Genomic DNA, 8,010 nt, shown 5'->3' on the forward strand with positions numbered 1-8,010 from the left:
AGATCCTTGCAACTCCGGACCGCGTAATTTTGCCTGGAATTTGGCCTGCAGAACACGTTTTGTTTTCAACGTATAATGTTACAAGCAGCGGTTTGGAACAGCGATGGGAGCTTCCATTTTAGCAGTCTGTGCGAATATTGCCTTAGAGGCGCTAGAAAATTCTGCGCTATGCTCGTACAAGACGGCCCCAAGATCTTTGTCTGCTACGTAGACGACTGTTTTTGTGTGATCCACCGCCGAGACGTAATGCCTTTAATTGAGCATCTAAACTCTTGTGTTCCAAGCATCCAGTTCACCATGGAACAGGAAAATAATGGACAGATCGCCTTCCTCGACGTACTTATGAGACGGTCGGCCAAAGGATTTACAACCAGTGTGTATCGAAAGCCGACCCACACGGGTAGATACCTGGGGTTCGACTCTGCGCATCCTATAGGCCAAAAACGCTCCGTCGCCGCTGCACTCTTCTCACGCGCATCACGAATCTGCTCTGAGCCTGGTCTGCGCAAGCAAGAGCTAGCCGTGGTAAGGAAGGACCTTCGCAGTAACGGCTACCCTTCAAAGCTTGTGAGGACGCAACAATTGCGGGCTTCAGTTGCTTCCACCGAAAGGGTTCCTGAAGAAGACAGGCAAAAACGCGCTGCCGTCCCCTACACGCAAGGCATCAGTGAAGCTCTTGCAAGGGTGTTTGGCACATATGGCATTAAAACTGCACACGTGCCAATGAACAGGCTTAAGCAGAAGCTGGTACGCATGAAGGACCCTTTAGAAAAATCAAGATTCCCCGGAGTTGCCTACAAAATTACATGGAAGGATAGCGATGCATCCTACATAGTTCACTGGAAATTTTTAAAAGAAGAATTCAATAGCACCAGAATGATGTCAAAAAGGGCAATGTAAGCTGAAATGCCTTGGCGGATCATCACCTGGCTACTGACCACGTCATCGATTGGGATTCCGCAAGCATAATCACATCACAGAAGCGCCGGTCGACACGACTACTTTTAGAATCAGTGCATATTCAACCAACTAAAAACACGATTAACAGGTCGCGGGGTAATCTCCCCAAGATATACATGCGCACTCTGCGCCACCGAACCTATAAATAATCGAGACCTTTCACCCCCCTTTCATTGTGATCAAGGGACCAGTAGGGGCCCCAAAACGTCTTTTTTTGTTTATTTGTTTTTGACCAGGCGAGTGCCTGCTTGTATTTCATCAACACCGAACTAACCCGCCTGAATCACCACTTCATAGACATTTAACAATTCTTTGAATTGGTTTATTGTAGCAAGCTGTGTTGTTTATTTCCTTATTTTTTTGGCATTTCCTGTCTCATTTGAAATTGGGAGACCAGATAGCTTTTACTACGGGTCATGCACTGGTGACAACAAATATTTGATTTCACTTTAAACAATTTTGAGTTCTGTTTTACTGCTCACCAGCCAATGACCTGAAATATAAGAGGCTCTTAAAACATGTGCTGGCATTTCTTTCCTGCACTGTAGTACAACTAATCATAACTTTTATGATATTTTGTTCACAAATTGTAATATTTAGAAAGTATTCAGCTGAATGAAAACGTTATTTCAGAAGCATGCGCAATCAACAAGGCCTCAATGACTCTGACCACGTGGTTCACTTGTTTCCGTCACAAATAACCTGATTGCAGCCACATTCCACCCAAGACGAAGGTAACATACCCTCTGGGATGATGAATATTTAAAATGCCTTACGAGTAAGTGCTCAGCACATGAAATTGTGGCATTAAAACAGAAGATCCGTCTGCAGCATCCTTCACTTGGGGCAGCGCTTGATCACAAACTTCGAGAAGTTGAAAAATGCTCCATGCGCCGCTCCAGCCAGCAGAAACAATGCAGGACGCAAGTTGGTAGGTGGACCGTTGGCATCCTGCGATTGTGAAGATTTTTATTTAGTAAATGCTCTTTTTTTTGTACCGTTGTTCATTTTTCCTTTAACAAGCAGCTGAACTCCTGCAGGTTCTACGAATCATACAAGCATAATAAAATGCAGCAATGCAGAACAATTGGCAGGGTTACCTCAATTTTTCTTTTCTAGGAATGAAAACAATGTAGGTAATCTATACACAACTACAATCAAACCTTTCAATTTTTACCTACTTCACTCCTAACAAGCCCGCATACACGTTAGACATGTGAGAAAGCTGCTAAATTTATGCCCACAAACTTAATCAGGCATCAGAAATCGGCAGGGAACGATGTGTTACCTTTAAATGGCACTTTTTTTGTTCAAAACACGTAAATGGGCGAGAAAGGCCCATAACTATGATTTCGTACCCTTATCTGGAATGGTTTTCAGGCAATGCTTACATCTCACTTCAGTACCTTCATGTGGTGGAGATCTTTGAAAACTCATTGCGGGCAAGTGGGTTGTGTTCAAGCTCTCGTATCTTGCCAGCATATGCTGGATTCCAGCATTCCCAATTCAACGTGACGACTTGAATGTGGTGGATGCAAGAAAGAATAAGCACACGCCAAGGGCGTAGCCGGGGGGGGGGGGGGTCCAGGTGCTCCCCCCCCCCCCTTCATAATGTTTTATGCCAAGGCTGGGGTGCGGTTTAGGCAGCCTGAAAAACCGCCTGAAGTCACCTGCAGTTTTAAGGACATTCTTGCTCACATAAAGCTGAAAACAAGGGCTATGTCAACGTCTGATCCCTGCGCCCGCTCCAGATGCTGTACCTGTCAATATATACAGCCCGGCTGCATTTCGCGCCGGATACACCGACAAGCGCCGGGAACCTGCCGCGAGCCGATCAAAACAGCCCTACTGTTTCAATGGCGGAACAGCACGGCCGGGGAATGGCAGAACAGCAGGAAAAGCCTCATATAGGCTTACATGTGGTCGGGAGCGTGTCATTCCTTGTCTTTACACTGGTACAAAGTATAATCACATGACAGAGCATGTCGCTGTATTTTGTTCAGTCAACTATCAATCCTTGATATGTTTATTTTTCTACCGACATCGCATTTCATTGACTATTGCAGATCCATAATTTCTGCTGCATAAAAAGCATTGCTCTGCCCATGTTGTATTTCCTCCACATCAACAAAACTACACAATTCTCCTTATTGCGGAGCTTTGTTTTTTTGGCACTATTCCACTGTTTCCTTGACCTCCCTCTTGGTTAGAATCAGCATTCTGTATTTGCTTAACCGGAATTTTACTGAAGCCATGTCTGTTTCGATTTAACAGATAGAAATATAATGAAATTTAAGAAACGTGCAACAAGCTCAACATTCAACAGCAGTGCAATAAGGTGTTCTGCTTAGCGCAAGTTTACTACTCACGTTACTAGCACAAAAAATAACAAAAGGCGATTACTTAAGGACGAAGACGCACGTTTGCTAGCTTCACCGCCATAATATACGAATGCGCCACATGTACAGTCCACTGCGATTCGATGGTTGTCGCGGGAAAGCTACTCTTTCAAACGAAGCAGAAAGAACACCAGCTTTAGCAAATATTCCATGCAAGTTTCGTTATCGTCGCCGTAATAAAGGGCAACCAAGTCCAAGTCTGTGCTTGATAACAACGAATGTACAGCTTGAAACCCAAAGGGTGGCAAGTCAGTCGTGCGGGCCATTGTTGTATCATGGAACAGCCAACAAGGGAGCGAAGAGTGCGAAATCTCGATTTTCATGGTTCCAAAACGAAACCGTGGGCTGGTGGCACGCTTGGCCGCTCGATGCTGGCGCGATAACCTTCAAATCGTGCTCGACTGTACTTCATAGCTGACAAGAAAACGTAATAGTCCCTTTTCTAAAGGAAAATCTAAAACACGAGAATCTTGATAGCAAACATTCAGTGTTGGCCTCCACTTCCTCCCGACGAACTTCGGGGACCGCGCGCCACTCACGAGCGCACTCATGATCATGCTCACGAGCGTGGGTCCGCCTAACCACCTGCTCTGCGGACGAATGATTCGCCCGTGGTCTGCCCATAGAGCAGCGAACGGGAATTTAGGTGATCATAATTATCATCACCATCTAAGCTCCTTAAAGGAGCCATGAAGAGAAAACACAAGTTTGGTTCATTCAAAAGATTGTCTCGTTAGAATCATACTGACACCACTTTTAACGTAAACTTCGCTCAAATAAGCTACATAATTAGGAAAAACGGGAATGGTCATGCGACCCACCAGCTCATTTCCCGCAACAGAACCTATGATGTCACATGAGCTAAGCTCTGCGATTGGCGGAGGCTGGCAGAAGCAGACGCCAATTAGGTAGAGCTTACAAACTAGACGAATGAGCGATTTGCGCTTAAATTTAGGGCACATTCTTTACAAAGCAATAAGAATGATGGGACAAACAGTGGAAGTTACGAAAGCACATGTAAACATAGAAGTACTGATGCGTTCTGCTGTTCGTACTGCGCACAGCATGCTTGGTTTAGCTGCACAGCACTGCGGGGCTTGGGGTTGTCTCAGACCACACTGGCCGATTAACGCAAGCAACGGTGTCTTACGTGACCCCATTTGTCGAGCGAGCACTGTTTCAGGGAACGAATATTTTCTCCCAGAACAAAAACAAGCCAGATTTAAATGCGGGTAAAAACAAACCAAACGCTTGCCACGGTATGGTGGCGCCATCTAGGTTACAGAACGTAAAAAAACGCGGGAACAAACCAACACCGCTGTACAGGGTGGAGACAACCTTTGAACGGTCCCGTGCCGCCGCAATTGGGCCAACGGGCTCAACGCGCTATTCTTTTCGTTTCCCACGAGACCTAGCAACGCGAAACAGACAATATGATTCAAACTTCTTCAGTAAACCGCGTTGCGGCGATAATTTTAGCGCGGTTTTGACACAATGACTTGCTTCGGCGGCGAGCGAGCAACCGAAAATGGCGCCGCCAGCGTATACGTGTCTCTGCCCTGTACGGCGGATGCGTGAATGAAGGTACTCTAGGCTGCAGAGCGGTCGGTTCCTGTGATGTCATTTGGGACCACGAAAACGCACGATTGAGCGGGAAAATCAAAATTTTAACCTAAATTGTTTAATTTCTCAGTGAATAAAGCACCATTTGTATCCGGACAAGCGCTGGGGGCACTATAAAACACGAAATCTTTCGAATAAAACCAACTTGCATTTTCTCTTCATGGCTCCTTTAAGGTGGGCTTTACAGTTAGCGTTGAGCATACACAAATCGCATGTTAAAGTCAGTTATTTCAAGCTTCGTTTGCAAAACAACGCGCAAGATGCCTTGCCTACATATTTCCCCGTCCCATCTTTTGGTCGACCACGGTTCCCCCCCCCCCCCCCCCCCCCCACCCCGAAAAAAAATTCCTTGCTACGCGCCTGGCAAACGCCCAATCAGGAGTACGTTCAGCATGCACGTCGGTTGTTTAAAAAAAAGGGTGTAATGTATTGCTCAGAAGACTCAATGCTTGCACGCATCTTGGAGCAGCAACGGCCTTGGCAGATGTGTTTGAGTGGTTTTTCCTCGCTCATAACATCCACAGTGCTTTCAGGAAAAGCCCCAGGCCTAGCAATTAGCATGTTCCAGTTAAGAATAATGCTGCTGATACTTTACATTTTCAAATCTTTTTCTTTGTGGAAGGATGTTTCTTTATTGGCGGTACAGCACTAGCGTGCGTAAATCGCAGCCTTCAGAACCCCAATCAGGCCTGTTTAAATGGTACAGGCATTTACATAACTATTTGAAAAAGTGGACTGCAAGGACTGTCAATTCACATGATAAACATCCAAAAAATAGCTGAAAACAGAACTGGTAAGGCCTTATCGAAGACTAAACTACAAAGGTAATAACATTTTTGTGTCACCACCTAAGAAATATGGCTTCACCGTAAACATGACTAACACCAGGAAGTTCGTATACATGGTGATTAACTGCTACGCCCACATTATGATTTTGGGTGAAACTTTTGAGTTTTCCGAAATTAACAATAAAGGTTGCCATTGAGCGCCTACATGTTAGGTTATGCATGAAACACCAATAATTGTTACGGGGGAGAGAACTTGTACATTCAAGTGATCGAACCTTATTCAAGTATGATAGCCCACTGTGCTACCAAAACTGTGTTTGAAAACTTACGTTCTGGCAGCCAAACACTGTTGACAATGCTTGTGGCTCTTGTCCGGTTGAATGGAGGGACGTGATGCGCTCAGACCGTCCAGAGGTCTAAAACGGGATGACACATGATTACCACACATGCAAGAATGGAAATGATTAGGTGCACGAATGTTACGTCTCGGGCAACACAACATTCAGCCAAAATCACTGCCCGCGTACCGCCGCACCGTACACATGGTGAGGTGGCTCGCCGCAAACGCAACGAAGCTTGCGAGGCACGCACATTCGCTCGCAAACGATTCTCCCTCGTAATTCCCAACACGGCACAAACGACTGCGGTGATCAATGAAGCCGAAAACGCTGCGCAGCACAGTTTAGAGGAGTAGCCGCCCGTGTTCTGATAAACTACGCGTAAGACGTGGTTCGCAGTGGTGAACTCTGAAGCTGTTCAATATAGTGCTGCGGAATGGGAAACGTTACTGAGTTACTGAGCGCCACGGCGTTACTGAGCGCCAGTGCGTTTAGCGCTCAATGCAAGCACCACAATCTTTCGCACATCGCCTTTCTAGAGACGAGCCCTCTAGGTTCAACCTCGCCAGTTCAGTTAAACAATTCACACACGCGTGCTCCTGTTAACGAATCCTTAAAGCGGCGATGACAGCTACAAACTACATCCAATGACAAGAAAGGCGGCAAATGTGACGACAGCTTACCGAGAGGAGCCGACGCAGAAGAGCGAGCGACGTTCAGAGGCAAGCGCCAAGCGAAATTAGCCGTCTTCAGGTGGCAAAGTTGTTCTCAAATACTTCATCGCGAAGTCGAACACGACAGACACAACCGAAGACGACGAGGTGCCCAATTAATCATAATAACTGCGCTTGTTTAACCGCACACCACAGTAAACACGTAAACAATCTGATGAAAGACGGGTCACGGGGTATCTGTTCCGGAATCCGGCCACGCCGCCGCGCGCCGTACTCAAGATATCGGCCGTTGGCAGGGAGTTGCGTAAACAAATTAAAACGACAACAATAAATAATTACCTCTTTTACTGAATATAACATAATCTTTAGGTTTATTATTTACTGTGTGTATTATAATAAAGAAGCTTAGATATTTAAAGTTTACAAACACAAAACGCGAACTGAAGCTTATGGCGCTCGATTTGAACGTTAAAAAAAGCAGCAGATAGTAAGATAACACTGCGCAATGAAATTTGGCAGTGTTCTAGTGTAAGTAATCGTATTATTATTTGGCGTCTGTTTATTTAGCGCCTGATTTCATGCCCCTACCTCCCCAACTTTTGTTTTCTTTTGATATCTGCCTTGTTCTCCAACGTTGTTTCTGCAGGAGAAACTAGGTGGTCTGTTTATTGCATTTGTACACAATATTTACGGTCGCTAAAAATAAGAATGGAATAAAATTGTGATTGCTAGTACGTTATAACTCCACTGAGTGACGAGAATGACTGTTGTCAGAGAGGGCTATGATTGTGCTGGTGGGGCAGGAGAGGAACAGGGAACGACGGAATGATGATACAGATGTCACAGTTCAAGGCTGTGCTGTGCTCCGTGCAAGGCTGTAGGAAACAAAAAGTGGGAGGGGGAGTGTTATTCTGTCGATGTCGTAATAAGCAAGGGCTGATATTTTTCCTGTTTCAACGTCGGTGCTGCCGCTGCTTTTTATTGAATTTGGCAGCTTTTTTTTTTTGCTTTTGAACATTTTTGACGAGGTTGGGTGGATGGTACAATGGGATGTCTTTTTGAAATTATATTGCATGCATGACCTCAATCAATGATGAGCTGAACACCTTGTCCACACCCTTTAAACACCCTTCCAAAAAAAAGGGTGTTGAGGTTGGTCAACACCCTTTTTTTCACGCAAAAAGGGTGGAAAGCTACAAAAAAGGGTGTTGAGATTCAAGAAAAAGGG

The 8,010-nt window shown here is 45.4% G+C and overlaps 1 long non-coding RNA gene across 1 annotated transcript; it reads right to left on the minus strand.

Annotated features, from left to right (window-relative positions):
• Positions 1-1,306: 1,306 nt before the first annotated feature.
• On the minus strand, positions 1,307-7,013 carry LOC144180700 (uncharacterized). Its single transcript, XR_013324516.1, has 3 exons — positions 6,792-7,013; positions 6,100-6,186; positions 1,307-1,911 (listed from the first exon to the last, which is right to left on the minus strand). It is a non-coding gene; the product is annotated as an uncharacterized LOC144180700 (long non-coding RNA).
• Between the last annotated feature and the right edge of the window lie 997 nt (positions 7,014-8,010).

This window comes from Haemaphysalis longicornis, unplaced genomic scaffold (genome assembly GCF_048455015.1).
Source record: "Haemaphysalis longicornis isolate Haplotype H1 unplaced genomic scaffold, Haemaphysalis longicornis Haplotype H1 scaffold_4, whole genome shotgun sequence".
In the NCBI taxonomy this organism is placed as follows: domain Eukaryota; kingdom Metazoa; phylum Arthropoda; class Arachnida; order Ixodida; family Ixodidae; genus Haemaphysalis; species Haemaphysalis longicornis.